General features: G+C 43.5%; 1 protein-coding gene and 1 pseudogene across 1 annotated transcript in view; both read left to right on the top strand.

Moving 5' to 3' along the window:
* Positions 1-24,605, top strand: part of SLC6A3 (solute carrier family 6 member 3) — a 217,203-nt gene that overhangs the window by 110,812 nt on the left and 81,786 nt on the right. The gene's annotated exons all lie outside the window — the stretch shown is intronic.
* On the top strand, positions 13,819-23,562 carry LOC142243757 (two pore channel protein 1-like; annotated as a pseudogene).

The raw sequence follows: 24,605 nt of genomic DNA, 5'->3' as shown, positions 1-24,605 counted from the left end.
AATGTCTGTACCCAAATACTCAATGTGCACACATTGCCTAATCTAATAATTCGGCATTGATTTCAATTACTTCACCAGAGGTGATGTCACTGAGTTCAATGAGTTCACTTCAGATCAGTTCACCTGCGGTGACAGCTGGTGTACTGTGAGAATCAACAGCTGTGACCTCAGGGGAACTCAGTGACATCACCACTCACAGCTTCAGCTCCATCAGTGTATCCCTGATGCCGCAGTGAGCAGTTATGTTTTCTAATATGACTGAGTACTGGAACTTTAGATGTAGCAGAGCCAAGATCATCGTGGGACATCGTAAGGATTATGTTTGACATGCAGGGGTGTTTTGGGAGTCAATAAATTGGAGAAAGAGTGTATTTTTTAAAGGATTTTTCTGTGTGTTTTATGTTTATTTCTTTTTACTTAAAGGATGAGTAATCGGGGTCTCATAGACCGCTCCTCATTACTAACCTCAGGCTTGATGATGGCTGTAATTTTTTGACAATTCACAACTGTCACTAGCCTCATATATTACCCCAATTGCCACCTCTTCAGAGCAATTGGGATAAGCGAAGAAAAGCATCCGCATTGGCACATGTAATGGATGCAACAATTCTAGGGCTGCTATTTATAGGCTGGAAAGGCCCAATAACTAGCCTGAGAATTCCAGCCCAGCTGTCCACTTTATTAAAATTGGGGGACTGCATGCTGTTTTTTTAAATGATTGATTTAAATAATTAAAAGAAGCCATATAGGGTCCCTTGTATAGTGATACACAGCCAAGATGAAGCACGCAGCTGGGGGCTGCAGCTTGTAGCTGTCTACTTTACCTGTACTGGGTATCAATATATGGGAGACCTTACGCCATTTTTTTTCCAGTTATTTATTTATTTTTACACTCCATGACCAATCATATACGTTGTCACAGAGGGTGGGAGGGGGAAGCAGTGAATAACTATGAGAGCTAATGACCCAGAAGTAGTGTAACAGTCACGTGACTCTGTAAGTATAGTTGATTTCCTTCACAACCCCCTGGCTCTTACTAACTCCATTTTACAGCACAAATGTTGTGTCCTCATAGATTTATAAGGGGTTTGGCATCCAGGCTCATGTTCGTCTTCAAGTCTGGTGTCGAACCAGACTTTTTTTTTAAGTCTGGATGGATTTGCTGAACTTGAATCTGCCGGTTCGTCCATCTCTAGTTATGGTATGATAGTATCAAAGTTGCTTTTTGACCATAATGCTGAAAAGAATGTTTGGTGCAAAGACTACACTGCACATAATCAAAAGGATATCATACCCATAATGAAGCATAGAGGAGGCAATTTTATGCTTTGAGGCTGTTTTTGGCAGATGGAATTGGGGCTTTAATCAACATAGATGGAAAAACATTTCCAAGGATCAATCAATATTGCACCAATACTAGTGATGAGCGAGCATGCTTGTTACTACTCGGTACTCGCACGAGTATCACTGTACTCGGTCTACTCGGCGGGGACCGAGTAATCTCGCGATACTCGTGCTGTACTCGTGGTCTTCATCCCTGCATGTTGGCGCTCTTTTGAGAGCCAGCCCTCATGCAGGGATTGGCTGGCAGACCACTGCAATGCCACAGCCCTGTTAGTTGTGGAATTGCAGTGATTGGCCGGCCTGCACAGCGTGACCGAGCCTTTATACCGGCGGGCACGCTGTGCTCTGCTCACAGCTATCCAGACAGTCAGTGCAGGGAGAGTGTCGCTGCTTCAGGGAAAGTTTTTCGGCCCTTTATAGCTATTTCCGTATCAGGGCTGCAAACAGTGTGACCAAAAGTCCTTCTCAGGACTATTCTAGTTGTATACAGGCAGGCAGGGTATAGCCAGGTCGGAGTACAGTAGCAGAGTCCTTCTCAGGACTATTGTTGCTGTATACAGGCATGGTATAGCCAGGTTGGAATACAGGCTAGTGACCAAAAGAGTCCTTGTCAGGACTATTGTAGCAGTATACAGGCAGGCAGGCAGGCAGGGTATATAGCCATTCCTAGTGGTGACCGTATACCAGCCTTCATCATATCTGGGGCTGGTGTACACAGTCTAAAACAGTCCTGATAGTGTCAGACTTCTCAGCAATTGTCGCTCCTAAAACCTGTGTTAGGTTCTTAGTGCGTCCGTGCTTGCATTTAAAAACCGCACGTGTGTGCCTGTCGGTGGCAGCGTACAGGTGCACTTGTGTGCGTTTTTACAAAAATATTATATAACGCACAAGTGTAGTGTATAATACACGTCAGTCAGCAGTGGCTGATAGTGTCAGAGTTCTTAATTTTTGCTCCTAAAACCTGTGTTAGGTTCTTAGTGCGTCCGTGCTTGCATTTAAAAACCGCACGTGTGTGCCTGTCGGTGTCAGCGTACAGGTGCACTTGTGTGCGTTTTTACAAAAATATTATATAACGCACAAGTGTAGTGTATAATACACGTCAGTCAGCAGTGGCTGATAGTGTCAGAGTTCTTAATTTTTGCTCCTAAAACCTGTGTTAGGTTCTTAGTGCGTCCGTGCTTGCATTTAAAAACCGCACGTGTGTGCCTGTCGGTGACAGCGTACAGGTGCACGATTTGCACAAACTTTGATATAACGCCCAAGTCTAGTGAATACACGTCAGCACAGCATTGCAAAATGCGCAAGGGCGTTGGCAAGGAACAAGGAAGTGGACGTGATGGTGGTGCAGGCAGAGGCCGAGGTCGTGGGCAAGCTCTAATTTTGCCACAACAAAGGGCCACATCTAGTCGCTCGCACGTCCTGTCCCAAATTCTTGGGGACCGCAGCAGTACACCGCTCTTGAACCAAGACCAGTGTCAACAGGTTGTTAGTTGGATAGCGGATAATGCTTCCAGTCAGATTGGCACCACCACAAACACTCTGTCTTCCACACGGTCAAGTGTCAGTAGCCGTGATACTGCACCGCACATTTCAGAACCTGATCCTCCTTCCTACCACAAGGCTGAGTACACGTCCTCGGACATTAATGATCCCACACTTGGACACTCGGAAGAGCTGTTCACGTTTCCATTCGCACATTCTGGCCTCTCGCCAGCTCATGTTGAAGTGGGTCATGAGGAGATCGTATGTACAGATGGCCAAATATTTGAGCAGCCACGTTCTCACGAAGTTGGCAACGTGTCTCAACAAGGGGTGGACGATGATGAGACACAATTGTCAGGAAGTCAGGAGGAGGAGCAGGGTGCGGAAGAGGAAGACGACGTGGTGGATGATCCAGTAACTGACCCAACCTGGCAGGAGGATATGCAGAGCGAGGACAGCAGTGCACAGGGGGAGGGAGGCGTAGCATCCCAACAGGCAGTAAGAAGCAGGGTGGTGGCTCCAGGCAGAAGTCAGGCAACCGTTCCCCGGAACAACAACACGACACAAGGTGCCTGTACAAATGTTAGGTCTTCCCGAGTCTGGCAGTTTTTTAAGTTGGATCCAGATGATTCTAAAAAGGCCATTTGCAACACCTGCCGTGCCAGCATCAGCAGGGGTACCAAAACTAGCAGCCTGACCACCACCAGCATGATCAGGCACATGTCAGCCAAGCACCCGACTTTGTGGGAAGTACAACAGAGTCGAGGAGCAGTGCTTGCTAATGTCACTGCTACATCTTCGCTGGTTGTGCATGCGAGCCAATCCCCTGTCCATGCTGCCTGCGAACAAGCCTCCTCCGGTCCTGCACCTGCAGTTGCCTACGCAGAAATAACACCATCATCAAGCACGTCCTTGTCCCAGCGCAGCGTTCAGTTATCCATTCAGCAAACCTTTGAACGCAGGCGCAAATACACTGCCAACACCCCACATGCCACAGTTCTAAATGCTAACATTTCGCGACTGCTTGCGCTGGAAATGTTGCCTTTTAGGCTGGTGGAGACAGAAGCATTCCGCGACCTGATGGCGGCAGCTGTCCCACGTTACTCGGTCCCCAGCCGCCACTATTTCTCCCGGTGTGCCGTCTCCGCGTTGCATAACCACGTGTCACAAAACATCACACGTGCCCTGAACAACGCTGTTTCACCCAAAGTCCACCTAACCACAGACACGTGGACAAGTGCTTGTGGGCTAGGCCGCTACATCTCGTTGACGGCACACTGGGTTAATATTGTGGAAGCTGGGACCCAGTCTGAGCGAGGGACGGAACACGTCCTTCCCACACCAATGTTTGCAGGCCCTACCTCAGTCAGTGTTTCACCCACACTCTACAGCTCCGGAATTTCATGCTCTTCAGCCTCCTCCTCCTGCGCATCCTCATCCACTGTACCCTCCACACCAGTCCCAAGCTGGAAGCACTGCAGCACTGCCTCGGCGAAGCGGCAACAGGCTGTGCTGAAGCTAATCTGCATAGGTGACAAACCACACAATGCAGAAGAGCTGTGGACAGATCTGAAACAGCAGGCAGATCACTGGCTCACACCTCTGAACCTAAAGCCAGGAAAGGTCGTGTGTGACAATGGCCGGAACCTGGTGGCGGCTTTGAGGCGAGGCCAGCTGACACATGTTCCATGCGTGGCCCATGTGCTCAACCTCATGGTTCAGCGGTTTCTAAAGTCATACCCAGAGCTGTCTGATCTGCTGGTAAAAGTTCGCCGCCTGTCTGCACATTTTAGAAAGTCACATACTGCTTCAGCCGGCCTTGCCGGCTTTCAGAACAGTTTGCATCTTCCGGCTCACAGACTGGTGTGTGATGTCCCCACGCGTTAGAATTCAACTCTGCACATGTTGGTCAGGATATGTGAGCAGAAGAGGGCAGTTGTTGAGTACCTGCATCACCTAAGCCGTCGGGAAATGGGTCAAACTCCACACATAACACCTGAGGAGTGGAGATGGATGTCCGACCTATGTACCATCCTCCAAAACTTTGAGGACTCCACCAAGATGGTGAGTGGTGATGACGCCAATTATTAGCGTCACCATACCGCTACTCTGCCTTCTAAAACGGTCTCTGCTCAAAAACAAACATGATGCATTGCAGGCGGAGCGCGATGAGTTGCAGCAAGAAACAGTAGTGGGTGTGGGTGATAACACACAGCCCAGCCTCGTCTCATCACAACGTGCAGTGGAGGACTATGACAAGGAGGAGGATGAAGACATGGAGCAAATCTCCGGCCAAATTGAGGATATGACATGCACACCAGTCATATCCTCGGTTCAGCGTGGCTGGCCAGAGGACAGGGTAGATGAGGAGGAGGAGGAGGAGGAGGAGGAGGAGGACAGCATGTTCAGTCAACATGTTGGTCAGGCTACTGAAGTCCTGGCTGTTAAGAGTCTGGCGCACATGGCTGACTTTATGGTAAGCTGCCTGTCTCGTGACTCTCGCGTTAAGAACATCTTGGCCGACAATCATTACTGGTTGGTAACACTGTTAGACCCACGCTACAAGGAGAACTTTATGTCTCTTATTCCCGAGGCGGAGAGGTCAACCAAAATGCAGCAGTTCCGGAAGGCCATAGTCACGGAAGTAGGCAAAGCATTCCCCTCACAAAACGCTAGCGGCATAGGTCAGGAATCAGTGGACAACCAAGGCGTACAGCCGAGAGAGGCACAAGTCCAATCCGCCAGAGGTAGGGGAACAGTCTTTAAGATGTGGGACAGTTTTCTCAGCCCCTCACGTACCACAGGCCCTGAGGTGCGGGGTAGTGCCACAAGAAATCCTAAGTTTGCCCAGATGCTCAAGGAGTACCTTGCAGATCGAACAACTGTACTCCGACATTCCTCTGTGCCTTACAATTATTGGGTATCCAAGGTGGACACGTGGCATGAATTGGCTCTCTACGCCTTGGAAGTCCTGGCCTGCCATGCCGCTAGCGTTTTGTCAGAGCGTGTTTTTAGTGCCGCAGGTGGAATCATTACAGATAAACGCACCCGCCTGTCAACTGAAAATGCTGACAGGCTGACTCTGATCAAGATGAACAAGGGTTGGATTGGGCCAGACTTCACCACACCACCAGCAAATGAGAGCGGAATTTAAAGTTTGTAACGGGAATTTGCCATGTACCTCCAGTCACCCATGGGTACACACTTCTGGACTTTGGATAATCGCTGGACTGCTCCTCCTTCTCCTCATGCGCCACCATGATGACCGTTACAAGAGTTATGCCTTTGTTTCAGGTATACCCCCAGTGGTAAATTTTTTCGCCCATTCTTTGCAGAATGGACATTAAAACGACAGGAGACCCGCTCCTTTGCAATGGGAACAATGTTTTGAGGCCCTCATGCACGTCTCTATGCAGGGACAACGTGGAGCCTCCCAATTTTTGGCTGCCCTGCCTAAGGGCTATACTACAAAAGACCCACTTCCTTCCAATGGGCACTTCAGGTTTACAGGCCCTCATGCACGTCTCTATCCAGGGACAACGTGGAGCCTCCCAATTTTTGGCTGCCCTGCCTAAGGGCTATACTACAAAAGACCCACTTCCTTCCAATGGGCACTTCAGGTTTACAGGCCCTCATGCACGTCTCTATCCAGGGACAACGTGGAGCCTCCCAATTTTTGGCTGCCCTGCCTAAGGGCTATACTACAAAAGACCCACTTCCTTCCAATGGGCACTTCAGGTTTACAGGCCCTCATGCACGTCTCTATCCAGGGACAACGTGGAGCCTCCCAATTTTTGGCTGCCCTGCCTAAGGGCTATACTACAAAAGACCCACTTCCTTCCAATGGGCACTTCAGGTTTACAGGCCCTCATGCACGTCTCTATCCAGGGACAACGTGGAGCCTCCCAATTTTTGGCTGCCCTGCCTAAGGGCTATACTACAAAAGACCCACTTCCTTCCAATGGGCACTTCAGGTTTACAGGCCCTCATGCACGTCTCTATCCAGGGACAACGTGGAGCCTCCCAATTTTTGGCTGCCCTGCCTAAGGGCTATACTACAAAAGACCCACTTCCTTCCAATGGGCACTTCAGGTTTACAGGCCCTCATGCACGTCTCTATCCAGGGACAACGTGGAGCCTCCCAATTTTTGGCTGCCCTGCCTAAGGGCTATACTATAAAAGACCCACTTCCTTCCAATGGGCACTTCAGGTTTACAGGCCCTCATGCACGTCTCTATCCAGGGACAACGTGGAGCCTCCCAATTTTTGGCTGCCCTGCCTAAGGGCTATACTACAAAAGACCCACTTCCTTCTAATGGGCACTTCAGGTTTACAGGCCCTCATGCACGTCTCTATCCAGGGACAACGTGGAGCCTCCCAATTTTTGGCTGCCCTGCCTAAGGGCTATACTACAAAAGACCCACTTCCTTCCAATGGGCACTTCAGGTTTACAGGCCCTCATGCACGTCTCTATCCAGAGACAACGTGGAGCCTCCCAATTTTTGGCTGCCCTGCCTAAGGGCTATACTACAAAAGACCCACTTCCTTCCAATGGGCACTTCAGGTTTACAGGCCCTCATGCACGTCTCTATCCAGGGACAACGTGGAGCCTCCCAATTTTTGGCTGCCCTGCCTAAGGGCTATACTACAAAAGACCCACTTCCTTCCAATGGGCACTTCAGGTTTACAGGCCCTCATGCACGTCTCTATCCAGGGACAACGTGGAGCCTCCCAATTTTTGGCTGCCCTGCCTAAGGGCTATACTACAAAAGACCCACTTCCTTCCAATGGGCACTTCAGGTTTACAGGCCCTCATGCACGTCTCTATCCAGGGACAACGTGGAGCCTCCCAATTTTTGGCTGCCCTGCCTAAGGGCTATACTACAAAAGACCCACTTCCTTCCAATGGGCACTTCAGGTTTACAGGCCCTCATGCACGTCTCTATCCAGGGACAACGTGGAGCCTCCCAATTTTTGGCTGCCCTGCCTAAGGGCTATACTACAAAAGACCCACTTCCTTCCAATGGGCACTTCAGGTTTACAGGCCCTCATGCACGTCTCTATCCAGGGACAACGTGGAGCCTCCCAATTTTTGGCTGCCCTGCCTAAGGGCTATACTACAAAAGACCCACTTCCTTCCAATGGGCACTTCAGGTTTACAGGCCCTCATGCACGTCTCTATCCAGGGACAACGTGGAGCCTCCCAATTTTTGGCTGCCCTGCCTAAGGGCTATACTACAAAAGACCCACTTCCTTCTAATGGGCACTTCAGGTTTACAGGCCCTCATGCACGTCTCTATCCAGGGACAACGTGGAGCCTCCCAATTTTTGGCTGCCCTGCCTAAGGGCTATACTACAAAAGACCCACTTCCTTCCAATGGGCACTTCAGGTTTACAGGCCCTCATGCACGTCTCTATCCAGAGACAACGTGGAGCCTCCCAATTTTTGGCTGCCCTGCCTAAGGGCTATACTACAAAAGACCCACTTCCTTCCAATGGGCACTTCAGGTTTACAGGCCCTCATGCACGTCTCTATCCAGGGACAACGTGGAGCCTCCCAATTTTTGGCTGCCCTGCCTAAGGGCTATACTACAAAAGACCCACTTCCTTCCAATGGGCACTTCAGGTTTACAGGCCCTCATGCACGTCTCTATCCAGGGACAACGTGGAGCCTCCCAATTTTTGGCTGCCCTGCCTAAGGGCTATACTACAAAAGACCCACTTCCTTCCAATGGGCACTTCAGGTTTACAGGCCCTCATGCACGTCTCTATCCAGGGACAACGTGGAGCCTCCCAATTTTTGGCTGCCCTGCCTAAGGGCTATACTACAAAAGACCCACTTCCTTCCAATGGGCACTTCAGGTTTACAGGCCCTCATGCACGTCTCTATCCAGGGACAACGTGGAGCCTCCCAATTTTTGGCTGCCCTGCCTAAGGGCTATACTACAAAAGACCCACTTCCTTCCAATGGGCACTTCAGGTTTACAGGCCCTCATGCACGTCTGTATGCAGGGTCATTGGTGAACCTCAAAATTTTGGACTGCCCTGGCAAAGGAAAATACTACAAAGACTCAGTTCCTCAAAATGGGCACATTAGACTCAGAGGCCTTTATGTACGTCTCTTCTCAGGGACATCGGAGTGCCACACAATGTTTTACGTAAAATCTTTCATGTATTGATCTCAAAAAGTAACATACATTAGCTCTATCTCACTATTGGGTATGTGCCCTTAACATTTCCGCCATGAAAATGCATTTTGGTGTCATTTTGGAAGGTTTTCTGGTGAGTCCGTACAAATGGGGTAAAACGCGGACAAAATTGTTCACAGCTGTGACTTTTGAGGGATAAATGCTTCAAGGGGTCTTCCCCATGCTGTTGCCATGTCATTTGAGCACTCTTCGGAGACTTTTGTGCCATTTTTAGGGTTTCTACATGCTGCCGGTGGTCATTTCACAAAAATACTCGGGTCTCCCATAGGATAACATTGGGCTCGTTGCTCGGGCCGAGTACACGAGTATCTTGGGAGGCTCGCCCCGAGCTTCGAGCACCCGAGCTTTTTAGTACTCGCTCATCACTAACCAATACCTTTAGGTATTTGCCAAAAAACTAAAGATGAAGAGGAAATTCTCCTTTCTGTATGGCAACAAACCTTAAGACTGCTTTACATGTTACGATTCTGCATACAATATCGTATGCGATCGTAACCGCCCCCATCGTATGTGCCGCACATTCAATTTTGTTGAATGTGTCGCACAAACGATTAACCCCTGTCAAACGTACTTACCTGTCCATACGACCTCGATGTGGGCAGCGAACGTCCACTTCCTGGAGTGGGAAGGACGTTCGGTGTCACATCAACGTCACGCGGTAGCCAGCCAATAGAAGCGGAGGGGTGGGGATGAGCGGGATGTAACATCCCACCCACCTCCTTCCTTCCGCATTGCTGGCCGGGAGCCGCAGGACGCAGGTAAGATCTGTTCATCGTTCCCGGTGTGTCACACACTGCAATGTGTGCTACCCCGGGTACGATGAACAACCTGACGTTCAATTCATGAGGAATGAACGACGTGCGTGCGATGAACGTTTTACCGTTCAATCGCAATCGCACGTAGCTGTTACACACTACAATGTACCTTACGATGCCGGATGTGGGTCACTTACGACGTGACCCCGCCGACACATCGTAAGATATATTGTAGTGTGTAAAGCGGGCTTTTGTATATCTCCAGATTGACAAAAGAATTGCTGGCCAGAAGATGATCAAAGTGTTGGAATGGTTCAGCCAGAGCCCAAACTAAATCCAATTGAAAATCTTTGTTGTGACCTGAAGAAGGCTATACACAGGAGATTCCCTAGGACAGACTGAAGTGCTACTGCAAGGAAGAGTTTATGAAGATTGACAATTTTAGATATGCCATGCTGTTAGACTGCTACTCAAAATGACTGAATGCTGTCAACACTTTAAGGCTATGTGCCCACGTGAGTTTGTACCTGCGGATATATCCGCAGGTGCATCCGCAAGTTTCCCGCAGCTGCTGACCGTAATCCGCAGCTATTTTTAGCTGTGGTAGTACAGCGAAATAGCTGCGGTAAACCTGCGGGCATTCGTGCAACTTACCTGCGGAAGTCCCGGCCTCTATCTCCATAGTGGGGGGGCCGGGATTTCCGCAGGTAATTCCGCAGAAATAATTGACATACAATTACGTGCGGCTGCGAGACATCCGCAGCATATTCCGCAGCCGCACGTATCTACAGCATTAACACAGCACTCCCCATGTCCCATAAGATAACATGAGGAGTGTCTGTACATCCTGAAACCTGCGTATTTATCTGGAAAATGCAGAAAATCTGTGGATTTTCCGCAGATAAATCCGCAGGTTTAATCTCCCGTGGGCACATAGCCTAAAGGGTAATTTAGCAAACTATTTATTTAAAGGTGTGCATATTTATGCAACTACATTATTTTAGCTCTTTCTTTATATTTTTCTTACTAAAAAGATTTCAGTTTTTTTTTCAATTAAAATATATAGATTATGCATGGCATTAACCCCTTGACCACTCAGCCTGTTTTCACCTTCTTGACCAGGTAAATTTTAACTCTGGAACGCTTCAATGGATACCAATGATTTTTGTGAACGTTTTTCATGACATATTGTACTTCATTTTAGTAGTAAATTTAGGACGATATTTTACAGTATTTTGTGAAAAATCTCAAATTTGGAAAAAAATAAGACAATTTTGCAATTTTCAAAATTTTTATTTTTATACCCTTAAACCAGAGAGTTATGTCACACAAAATAGTTAATGAATAACATTTCCCACATGTCTTCATTACATGAGCATCATATTTGAATAATATTTTTTTTGTTTAGAAGTTAGAAGGGTTGAAAGTTTACCAGCAATTTCTCATTTTTCCAACAAAATTTCCAAAACTATTTTTTTAAGGGACCACATCACATTTGAATTATCTTTGAGGGGCTATATGACAGAAAATATCCAAATGTGACACCATTCTAATAACTGCACTCCTCAAAGGGCTCAAAACCACATCCAAGAAGTTTATTCACCATTCAAGCGATTCACAGGAACTAACGCAATGTGGAAATAAAAAATGAAATTTTTCTTTTTCACACAAAAAATGTTAATTTATCCCTAAATTGAGCATTTTCACAAGAGTAACAGGAAACATTGCACCATACAATTTGATGTGCAAATTCTTCTGAGTACGCCAATACTATGTGCTGGAAAACTATTGTTTGGGTGCACGCAAGGCTTGGAATGGAATGAGCGCCATTTGACATTGGGAACACAAAAATTTCTGTAATCAATAGCAGCAACCATGTCGCATTTGGAGAGCCCCTGATGTGCCTAAAATATGGAAACCTCCCACAAGTGACCCCATTTTGGAAACTGCTTTAACCCCAAGTTTTTTTCCTTTGCACACTGGTAACAATAGAAAGTAGATCATACAATTTATTGTGCAGTTTATCCTGAGTACTGGGATACTTCATATGCGGTGGCAAATTAGAGTCTAGGCTTATGACAGTGCTCAGAAGTGAAGAAGTACTATTTGTATTTTGGAGCGGAAAATCATCTTGAATTGATAGCGAATGCCATATCTTGTTTGCAGAGCCCCTGATGTGCTTAAAAAGTGGAACTACTCCATAAGTGACCTCATTTTGGAAGCAATATACCTTAAAGAATTTTTCTGTATTTGTAGTGAGCACCTTGAATCCACAGGCGCTTCACAGAATTTTATAACATTGAACCATGAAAATAAAAAAATCACGATTTCCCCACAAAAATGTTGCTTTAATCACAATTTTTTAATTTTCACAAGGTTAACTGGAGAGTCCTCTTGACTATGTTGATACTCTATATGTGGTGAAAAACTATTGTTTGGGGCACGGCAGGACTCGGAAGGGAAAGAGGGTTATTTTGGTTGGAATAGATTACAGGCGCCATGTCACATTTGAAGATCCCCTGACTTGGCAAGACAGCATAAACACCCCCATTCTGGAAACTATACTTCTCAATGGAAATTCATCTAGTGTAGCTATGAACAATTTTAACCTTAACATGAGTCACGGAATTGTATAAGATTGGTCTGTGAGTATGAAGAAATTACCATTTTTTTCCACTAAAATGTTCTTTTGGCCTGAATGTTTTAGTTTTCTGCACCATATTTCAGGACCAAATTTGCACTTCCTGGGAGAAAACACGCACTGAGACCTGCAACACACATCCGTTTAATTTGTACGTGGGCGGTACGTATTTGCACGTACCGGAGACACGTACACACGGAGACCAATGTTATTCAATGGTAGATGGCACACGCACGTAAAATCACATGGAACGTGTGTCCGTGTCGTAAGTACGTGTGTGCGCTTTTCTGCACGGACGACATGTCCATTTTTGCTGGCAACACGCGGGCACGGACCCGCTTTAGTCTATGGGTCCGTGCCTGCACGGACCGCACACAGAGTATGTCCGTGTTCAGCACGTATCGGCCGTGTCCGTTTTTCATAACAAAATTTGAAACACTTGTTACCAATCTATCAGGTCAATTGTAGGCCATTAATTCTGGTGCCAAACATACATTTCCTGTCTCATTTGCACGCCAGACAGCAGCTGGGCACCTGTCCTCTTACTGCAGGGGAACTTTGAGCACAGAGAACACCACAGGTACTGAGCATGGCGCCCAGAATCGATACAGACAGGCTGATTGGAGAAGTAGAGAGGCATCCAGAGCTGTGGGACACACGTGTTGATGGCTACCATGACAGGTTAATGGTGGAACAAGCATGGATGTCTGTGGCAGAGATAGTCTACCCTAGGAATGGATGGTCTCAATGTACCCCTGGAAAGAAAAATAGATATGGTGAGTACAGATATTTGCATTGCTTCTGTCTTTACCTACATGTGCTCATTCTGTAGGCAGATTAGAGCCATATTTGTATAGTGTGGCATGTATTAATGGCCCTGACTCATTTTGAGATACACTGGGGACTCACAAACAGGAGAGTGTATTTATTTGGCCTTTTGAAGTATCCATTGCAGTTTTCTAGTAATGTCAGCATGTGTATATGTGGCCTGCAAAGCATTTTATGCATGGACAAAAGGCATTTCAGGGTGGTCAAGCAACTATTAAACATGTTTGTTTTTTTTTTTGGTTTGCATTTCTGTGCTTTTTCTATTGCAAATGTGCTGTGAAATGTCTATACATTTTGAGTTGTATTTTCATGTTTGGTTTATTATGCATGTCCCTTGGTGTCACCATGTCTGGAATGGTAACAGTAATGTGTAGTGTATAATAGAAAATCTATGTGGAACATATGGCACTTCATGGGTTAGTAGTCATTTTCTTTCTCATGGCTTTCTGTTGGTTTTATTTATTTATTTTTTTCTTAAAAAAGAAATGTATTAATATGTTACAAATATAGGTATCTGTATATAGTTGTGTATCTTCACTGCTGGAGAAAGAACTAATGAATGAGGAAAGTTCGAGAGGTGGCCAGCACAGGAACACTAAAAATGAGGTCTGATTGTCTATAATGGGGTAATGCCCTTCATAATGGCTGGAGAACATCTGTAGAAAGTGTCCAATTCACCCTATAGTGTTATAGAAGAAATCAGAAACCCATACAACAGAATAGATTATGGGTTTCAATTTCACAGTAAAAACCTAAGAAATGAAGCTTAGGCCTCATTAAAAAAAACATTGAAAGGTCTTATATAAAATAAAGTGTTAATATGTCCCAGTAATCTAAGGTTAAAAGAATTTTACCATTTTTATGAAGTGGTGGACTTGAAGTGGAAGGTACAACGCATTCGAGAGCACTGGTTTGATGACTTGCCTCATACAGCACTCCTTATCTTTAAAGGTATTAACGTCTTGGCAAATTCCAGAGCATTTCAGTATGCTGTATACGTTGTAGTCACTATTAATGGATTCTGGATCTTAATTGAGACCTTTATGGTGAAAGGAGGCAGCTTCTTTCCTGAGGGTGTTCCTTGGAGCTACATTGTCTTTCTCACAATATATGGGGCTGAAGTTCTTTTGAAGGTGACTGGCCTGGGTCCACTGGAATACTTCACATCTGGATGGAATCTGTTTGATTTCTCTGTGACCATGCTGGCTCTACTGGGGCTCCTAGCTTTGGCCTTTGATATGAAGCCTTTCTACTTCATTGTGGTGCTGAGACCTCTCCAGCTGCTCAGGCTTTTTAAATTGAAGAAGCATTACAGGACGGTTCTAGACACCATGCTTGAGTTATTGCCAAGAATGGCCAGCCTGGGACTTACCCTGCTTATTTTTTATTATTCCTTTTCCATTGTGGGTATGGAATTTTTCTCTGGCGTGCTTTTCCCCAATTGCTGCAACACTAGTACTGTTGCATAGTCTTATCGTCTGCTGAACCACACGATCGGCAATCGGACGCTGATAGAAGATGGTTACTACTACCTGAACAACTTTGACAATATCCTCATCAGCTTTGTGACTTTATTTGAGTTGACGGTGGTGAACAATTGGTACATCATCATGGAAGGAGTTACGTCCCAAACTTCGCACTTGACACGACTTTACTTCATGGTGTTTTATATTGTCAATATGGTTGTCATAACCATTATTGTCGCCTGCATTTTGGATGCTTTCCGAATGAATTACTGCAGGAAGAACAAAGATGTGGAAGATGAAAATGGGATCACTTTGGAGATGGAGGTGGGCAGAGAAGAGCTGAAAACAATCCTAAGACATGCGCAAAACGGCGAGGAGAAAAACCAAGTGCGAAAACTGCTCTCTCACTTACATGCTAACCAGGTTTCTACTGTACTGTTTGTGGGCAGAAGATCCCAAACAAAGAGTGACCTTAGCATGAAGATGTATGGTTTTTTTTTGTTTTTTTTTTAAACATTTAAAAGGAGACAAATGATTATTAAGTGGTGTAAGATTTTTACTGGTGCACTTGTTTTCTTTCTCATGCTTATTGTGTTATTATGTCACTATATGAGTGTTATGGGTTGTTGTTTTCATACACATGGATGTGTGTTCCTATTTTTTACAATTGCTGCAATACAAGACTAATGTCTAATTTTTTTTAAATCTACAATTGTTAGAATTTGTGACCTTATTTTACAATGTATTTTTTTTAAACAGTGGATCTTGTCAAACGGCGATGGCGGTCAGCCCATGACCAGTTCAGAAGAGAGTATAACCCAGTGGCCACCACAGCTGCCGCAGCAAAAAAGAAAAAATATGTCCATTATGAAAAACTGAGCTTCCTTATGCCCATTATGGAAGTACCAAAGTAAGTTTAAACCATTACATCATATGGTGGTTTTTTTTAAAAGGCACACATTAATTTTTTTTTTTTTTTTTATCAAAGTACAGAGGATAATCTGGAAGATAGTGAGGAAGCCCAGTCAGCAGTATTAACAGCGACCTCTGCTTCCGAGATGGAGCCAACCTCATATCAACCACCACCAATCCCCAACACCAGCCAGCCAGACGCAGAAGAAATGTCCTCTGAATTGGGTTTGGGAACAAGTCAATCCACTAATGTAATTGCAGGCCAGTCTACAGGGCAACAAAGTGGCCCTTCACCAGTTATTGCGGAGAGTAGTCCACAGCAACATGCAGGCACACAGCCAAGAATATCAACTAATACCATGCGCACAGTAGCACAATCTATCCATGGTCGCCGACATAGGCGTTATGAAGATTTACGTTCCCTGCCAGATATCATTGATACCAGAATTATACACATGATGAATTCACTGATCCCAGAGAGTGATGGAGAGAGATTTTGCCGCTCCCTTTCTCCCTCTCTTGCATTGGTTGCACCTGATAGGCAGGACAGATTGAGGGCGTCCTTAATAACACTAATATCTGCTACCCAACGTGAGCCAGAACCCATTTATTGTTTTGAAGTGATAGAACAATGGAGAGCCAATCCACGTGCCCCACACACAAACACAACTTAACAAACTGTGGAAAGCTAAACAGAAGAACATTTCTCTAATTTTCAACTTAATCCTGTAGTGCAACAAAAAAATTACAAATCATTTGTAATTTGCCTGAAGGAGCCTCTGTGCTCTGAAAGCTTGCTAATATAATTTTTATGGTTAGCCTATAAAGGTATCACTCCTAAAATACTTTTGTCATTCTTGGGACATAGTATTTCAACAGATCTTATTTTGAAATTGCACTGTGGTTAAGTGATCAATATAAGTTTTCTACAAAGACATTAATTTTAAATTACAAAATTTCAACAAAATGATGCCTTAGCGACTTAACATGTATTTCAATATAACAGATAAAGCATGAGTATACATGACAACACCTACGATAAAGTCACCAACAGTCGTTCCTCAGGGGAGATGCTGAGGCGCATGGAGGTGTCCTGATGCTTCAAACGATGGTACACAAGGCCAAGGATGTTGTCAAATGAATTCATGGTGAGATGGCAGTAGGCTTGGAATTTAGGTGGAAATTTCCGCATTTCGTCATATAAAATATTAAAATGGCCATGTGTTTTCCTGAGCTTCACAAGGGGGTGAATCCACATCCTTTTCTCCAGTGGTGGCTCTTCTTCAATCATATGTCGCCTAACCCCAAATCTCCTAGATATCAACCAGAGCAAATACATGGTTGCTTCAATGGAGAGAGACATTTTGGAGTGTGTCTAATGTGAGAATGAGCTCTGAAGCCATGTTTTTTAAGATTTTTTAAGCAAACTAAACAAATTCGGTAGTTAATTGGCCAATTTAACACACCAGGAGCAGATTTTGATGGGCTAACAAGGTTATTTGTGTGAAAATACGTATCTGAAAAAACGGACGGCACACTGACTGCACACGTACGTATTTTATGTCAATACAGACATTCCACATGTACACACGGCTCGCATACGCCATCACACGGATGCCATACGTACCGGAGAAACGCCCCAAAAAAACGGAACACGGACCCGAAAAATGGACCGTGTCACACGGACGTTTTTTTTGCGGAAGTGTGTTTAAGGCCTGAAAAAGCGTCAAAATTGTTTTTGTGCATTTTTTTTCCAAGAGATGCATATTTGGTGCTGAAATTTCTATATCATATTCCTGCACCCAATCTGCACCTCCTGGCAAAAAAAAGGCGCATGTAAAACGATTAATAACGCATGCGACAGTAATGCAATTTTTGCCAGGAGGTGTAGATTGGGTGCAGGAATATGGTGTAAAAATGTCAGCACCAAATCTGCATCTTTTTGCAAAAAACCTACAGTTTTCTGCCAGGAGATGCAGGTATGTGAGTTAATTTAGATCTCCTGAGATCAGGCTACCCGCGATTACAGGTGGAGGCTTATGGGAACTTCCAGCTGTGGCTGCAGCTAACCTAAGTGACATCACCGCTGATCAATGAGGCTCAGTCTTTAACTGAAGTTACAGTGGGCGGTCATGTCAGTGTAACTTCAGATGTAGCAAAGCTGAAATAGTCGTGGGACCTTGTGTGGATTACGTTGGAACTGAGTGTTTTGGGGGTTAATAAAATTTGTGAAAGAGGGTTTTTTGCATTTTATTTGAAATAAATTATTTTTGTGGTATTTGTGTTTATTTACTTTCAATTACAGATTAGTAATAGGGGGTCTCAGTGGATGTAGTAATCTTGGCCAGCTGCAGGCTGCTATTTTTAGGCTGGGGGTCTCAAGAACCATGGGTCTCCCCAGCCTGAGAATAACAGTCCCCAGCTATTGGGCTTTACCATGGCGGGGAATCAAAATTGAGGGGGTTCACACACCGTTTTTAAAATTATTTATTTAAATAATAATAATAAAAAAGCTGCATTTGGTTCCTCTTATTTTGATGCACAGCCAAGATAAGTGCATGACTGGGGGATGCAGCCTGTAGCCATATGCTCTATCTGTGCTGGGTATCATAATATGAAGGGACCCTATGCCATTTTTTAATTTATTTATTTATTTATTTTTACAATACGATAGACCTGCAGACAGGTGATTGCATTAAGCTCAGTGACCTCACCTGAAGTGATGTCATTGAGTTCATTGAGGTCCCCTGAGGTCAGGTTACCTGCCCTCACAGGTGGCGGACCGTTGAATCCTCCAGCTGTGGCCACAGTTCATGTGAGTGACTTCACTGCTGATCACCGTGGTTTATTCTCTGCCTGCAGTTACAGTGGGCGGTCATGTTCTTTGGCCACGCACTGTAATTTCAGATGTAGCAGAGCTCATGTGGATTACTTTGGACTTTCACAGGTGTGTATGGGGTTAATAAATTGGTGAAAGAGGGTGCTTTTTTGTCTTTTTTTTTTCAAATAAAGAATTTTTTTGGTGTCTGTATTTATTTACTTTCACTTGCAGATCAGTAATGGGGGATCTCATTGACCCTTCCCATTACTAATCTAGGGCTTAGGACAGCTGTCAGCTGTGATTAACCCTTTATTACTCCAATTGCCACCGCACCAGGGCAATCGGGAAGAGACGGGTAAAGTGCTGCTATTGCCACATCTAATGGCTGCAGCATTCTTGGGCGACTGCAAGTTGCTATGTTTAGGCTAAAGGGGTCCAATAAGCATAGGTCTCTCCAACCTGGGAATACCAATCCCCAGCTGTTGGGTTTTATCATGGCTGGGTATCAAAATTGGGGGGACTGGACACCGTTTTTTTAAAGTGTTGATTTAAATAAATTAAAAAAACCCACATGCAGTTCCTCTTATTTTGATACACAGCCAAGATAAGCACATGGCTGGGGGCTGTAGCTTGTAGCTGTGGGCTTTATCTTTGCTGGTATCAGTAGATGGGGGACCCTAGACTAATTCTTTTATTTATTTTATACCATGATAGAGACTCACCCACAGCGTCTGTGATCCCAACTGATCACAGATGCTGTCTAAAGGCGAGGTCTGAGAGCAGCCAATTAGAGTTGCCTATGCCCGGAGAAAACTGTGAATATGTATGTGTATAATCATCAGCCCCAGAAGTACAGCCGCGGGAGCAGTTAAAACAGTGGAGAAACTTGGTAAGTATGTCCTGCTTTATTTTCTTTCTTTTACAGTCCTCCCATACATCATTTTACAACACATAAGTTTGGCCTCCCATTGAATTTAATGGACTCGGTATTTTCAACAAACAGGATGGCTGAACACTGGGAGGTTTGGTAATGATTAATGAACTGAACTTTGAAAGGTTCGCTCATCTCTACAAGTGATCACATTTTGGAAATTACACACCTTTGGGAGTTCATCTATGGGTTTACGGATGATCTTTTCTCTGTAAAACACCAGTGGAGTTGCAGTGAATGTTTCAGAAATAAACATTGCAAATAAGCCCTTGTATTGCCCAAAACATTGTAATGCTTGTACATTGTGCACAGCTCATGCTTCTGGTGACACACACCCCATAAATAAGCGGGCTTCCTCACTACAGAAATGCAAAACATGTGGATGTTAACTGTGGTTTAGGCACATTGTGGTGCTCAGAAAGGAAGTGGGTATTTGGATTTGGGAGTGCAGATTTTGCTGGATTAGCGCTTTTCCAGGACCTTTGAGCTCCCAATATCGTGGAAGCCCTCTATATTTCCATTAACAGATGATAGACCTAAGTGGGGACTTGAGTTTTTGTGGGTTGAGTTTAAAGAACATTTTGGATCAGTTCACATTTATTCTGCACTCTATGCTGAGCATATACATTGAGGTTTCTATCTACATCTTCAAAATACGGGATTCAAGTGAAAACTCCTACAGATTAATTCATTTAAGTGAGGCAGCAGAGTTACTCTGAAGTTTCTCTGGCCTATATTCAGGGGTGTTCTTCTTTTTAAAGGTGCACAAAACAGTTGACTGCCATTTTGTGCATGCCTAAAACAACATGTAAAAAGATGGACACCGCTGGACCACAGGGCAGACAGGATTTCAAAGTGACTCCCTCTGCCTCATCACAGTGAATTTTCTATTGGGAATTTTTTCAGAACCACCTTTTTTAGAGATTTACACGTAATCCCTGGTGTAAGCGGTTAGCATAGAGCACAGGATACATATGAACTGAGCCTTTTTGTGATCTTTGGAGGCAGAATAAAGAAATGAGCTTCAGTTGAAGAATTGCTTTTATTTACGTATTTGTTTTTTGTACCATTGACTTTGCCTTATAAGTGATAGAGCAGCTTTAATCCTCACGTCAGTACGATTATAGTGATATTAGATTTATATAGGTCTTTTTAGGTTTGGCTACTATCACTTAAAATATTTGTTTTTTTTACAAAATAAAGTTTTTTTGCATCGTGAATTTTTATGTTAACTTATGTGAGCACTTGTTTTTGTGCAAGATGAGTTGGAGTTTTAGTTTGTACCAGTTTGAGCCACATAATAGTTTTTGAAGGTGTTGTTCTGATTTTTGTGGGGAAGAATAAAAAATAAACAGCATTTCAGAATTTTTTTATGGCCTTCATCGTGTCGTAAATGTGATAAGACAGCTTAATTATTTGGGTCAGTATTATTACAGTGATACCGAATTTATAAATATTTTATATATTATTGTTATGATTAGCCACTTTTACACCATCGGAACATTTTTAGAGAAAATTTGAGAGCTATAGTTTTTATATTAATTTGTTGATGGAGCTGTATGGTTGATTGTTTTTGAGGGAGAAATTGACGTTTTCATCTATACCATTTATATTTATTTATGACTTTATGATTAAGTTTTATTACACTTTTTTCAGCTATATGATGTAAAGACACCTTTTGTTACTTTTTTTATGGTGATCCCAGAAGGGGTTAACTAGTGTGACAACTTTATATATCAGGTTGTTGAGGATGCGGTGATACAAAATATGGGTATTTTTTTACATTTTTGTTTTTACATACATATACACATTTATTGGTATCATTTTATTTATTTTTTGTTCATTTTCAGTTTTTTTTTTAATATTTTTAAACAATTTTGACTTTTTTGACTTTTTTACTTAGTCCTTATAAGTTTTACTAGTCAGATCACTGTTATAATGTATTGCAATACACCAACATTGCAATATATTATACCTGTCAGCACGGGCAGACTGGGCCAGGAGGCAAGGGAGCAATTGTTGCAGAGGGCTGACCACCTTCTGCATAATGTTATTATAACACACATGGACTCGCACAGTCAATTTCACGCGGCCGTGTCTCCTGTACTGTGATATAGCCGGGCCAGCACACTGACACATTACAGGTGCAGACAACGTTGATCGGCCGCTTAGTACAGGAGACACGGTCAGGCGCAGTTCACAGTGCGCGGCCATGTGTGTTAAAATGGCATCATGCAGCGTGCCGAAGATATCTGTAAATCCACCCATTGTGCCTGTATTGTACAATGCAGCATTTTGGACTTAGTGAAAACACTCCAAAATGCTGCAGAAACTGATCGTGGGTGCGCAGCCCTAAGGGCTCACTCACATATGTGTTAGGGAATTTCATTTGTTTTTCCATGTTTATGAAAAGAAAAGAGAAATTAACCCCTGCACTGTGACGTAGCTATGTCACCACCTTATGGCCTCCTTCACATGTCTGTGTATCTGGTACGTGTTGCATCCGCTTTTTTCACGGTTACCACACATACCCACCTATGGTGCTGCTCACATTTCCGTGTGTTTACACATACCATGTGTGATCCACACAGAGACATCTGTTTTTTTCCGGCAGCACAGATGACCAAGCCCAATAGAAGTCTATGGGGCCGTGAAAAACATGTACAGCACACAGATGGGATAAGTGTATAGTCTGTGTGCCATCCGTATTCTGTACGAGTTTAACATTGAAAATATAGAAGCTTTGTAATTGTTTAACATATAGTTAGCTGGGTTATGGTACTGTATCTATGTAGTAAGCATGGCTTTGCTACTATATCTATATATTAAGCTCAGTTATGGTGCCATATTTAAGCAGTAAGCTTAGTTCTGGTACTATGTCTATGCAGTAAGCTTGTTCTGTTCCCGTAGCTATGTAGGAGGCTTGGATCTATTGCTGTTTCTATGTACCAGTCTGTTCATAAAGCCTTTTACCACTGCTGCTTTAATGCAGTGGCCAGAGATAAACAGACCAAAGGTGGGCTGCCGCAACTTGAGGGCCACTGCCTTATGATAGTCCCCCAGGCTAAAATGTGCCAGCCAGCCCCTGCCTGTCAGTGAGACACTTACATAAGCAACTTAGACCCTACTCCTAAAATGGTTTAAGATGCGTGGAGTAGCTGCCTGATCTAGAGGTTGTCATGATGAGCTCAGGTTACCATAGCAATGATCGGGCCCCCGTAATCACATCACAGGGGTCCCAAGCGCATGGGAGAGAGAGTACACTCCCTCTCCCAGCCCCCAAATGCTGCAATCGCTATTGATCATAATATTTATGGGGTTAAACATACAGGGGCAGTGCGAGGACTGTCCCTGGCTGTAAAAGCCGGAGCTCGATTATAACTTAAGCCAAACTCATGTCAGCGATCTTGCATGCACAGCCTCTGTGCCCCATGTAATCGCCATGACGTACCTATAAATCATAGGTCTGGAACCCCTTTCCAACAATGACATATGGGTATATCATGAGTCATGGTGGGTTTGTAGGGGAAAAAAGTTCTCAAATAATTCTTGGTATGATTTTGTTACCTGACAAAACCTGCATGTATTAATTTATAAATTACTCACTTATACTCATTATAACCTAATTTTTCTCAAATATAATAATGCCATAAAGTGTCAGATTGTTAACCAATTTGCAATTTAATTGAGGAACTGCAAACTTTTGGGCAAAGGTAGATGAAAAAAAGAATAAGAAGACCTAGCTTTTGCTAATGCTAAATGATAAAATTACAAAAAAGACCTTTATTAAGACTGTTTTCTTTCAAATTGCCTTTGCTTCAAAATTAATTTAACATGCCCGAGTATAAAACCAAATAGCTTCTGTAACAAGGAAGAATATATTTTTTTACAATTATGGGCATTATTACACAGTTTACATCTTTCAAGTAATTATTGTTACAGGCATGTACTGATAATCATAGGTTATATGCGGCAAAAGAAAATCATTCTAAACCCACAATTTTCATGATAATCAAAGTCAATAAAATAATTTGAGCATAGCCTGACTATTGCAATGTAAATTGTGCTAGTAGATTCCAGCTTGTTATAACTTTTTACATGAAATCTGTTTTTTATATTCTCTAGATCCTTATTAAAAAGTCAAACATTAATCTTCTAAGCTATGCTGACTAAGTTCTTGTCCTACCTAGTATTAAGGTTTAATCCCAAAAGGATTTTGAAGCTGAGAAAAATTGACGACAAGATAAGAATTTTGAACATTCTTCAGGGCCAATTCCAAAAAAGTTAGGTCACTGTGTGAAATATAAAGAAAACAAGAATGTATGGTAATCATTTGGAAGTTCCTTATAGCTTTTATTTCTTCATAACACATAGGACACATTAGTAGTTGAAAGTTAGACATATTTCAAAGTCACTTGAAAAAACTCATGTAGAAATTGATGGCAGCAATACAGTTTAAGGTTTAAGTTTAAAGTTGGCACAGGACCGTGTCTACCATTGTGTAGTATCCCCACTTCTTTTTACCCTACTGTGTAAACATCTGTGATGTGAATAGACCAATTGCAGAGTAATCTTGTCCGATTCTTGCCTGATGTACGATTCTAGCTGCTCAAAAGTCCTAGGTCTACTTTGTCAGGTTTTTAATTTCATAAAGCACCAAATATTTTCTGTTGGTGAGTATACGGCCAGTTCATTACTCTCTTTCTGATACTTTTTCAAAGCCATACTGTTATGATGGAAGTAGTATGTGGTTTAGAATTGTCTTGCTGAAATATGCAAGGCATTCTCTGAAATAGACATTGTCTGGATGGGAGCATATTTTGTTAAAAAAAACCCTCTACATACAGTTGTGCTCAAAAGTTTACATACCCTGGCAGCTTTTTTGCTTTCTTGGCCTGTTTTCAGAGAATATGAGTAACACAAAAACTTTTTTTCTACTCATGATTAGTGCTTGGGTGTAGCCATTTATTGTCAAACTGCTGTGTTTTCTCTTTTTAAATCATAACCAAAAACATCCAAATGACCCTGATCAAAACATCACATACCCTGGTGATTTTGTCCTGATAACATGCACAGACGTTGGCACACATGGGTTTGAATGGTTAATAAATGTAACATCCTCATCTGTGACCTGTTTGCTTGTAATCAGTGTGTTCATAAAAGCTGAGTCTCTGGGATCCAGACAGACTCTTAGGCCGGCCTCTCACTTGCGAGTT

The sequence above is a fragment of the Anomaloglossus baeobatrachus genome, chromosome 6 (genome assembly GCF_048569485.1).
Source record: "Anomaloglossus baeobatrachus isolate aAnoBae1 chromosome 6, aAnoBae1.hap1, whole genome shotgun sequence".
In the NCBI taxonomy this organism is placed as follows: domain Eukaryota; kingdom Metazoa; phylum Chordata; class Amphibia; order Anura; family Aromobatidae; genus Anomaloglossus; species Anomaloglossus baeobatrachus.
Note: the sequence above shows the minus strand (reverse complement) of the source record. Positions and strands in the feature narration are given on the sequence as shown.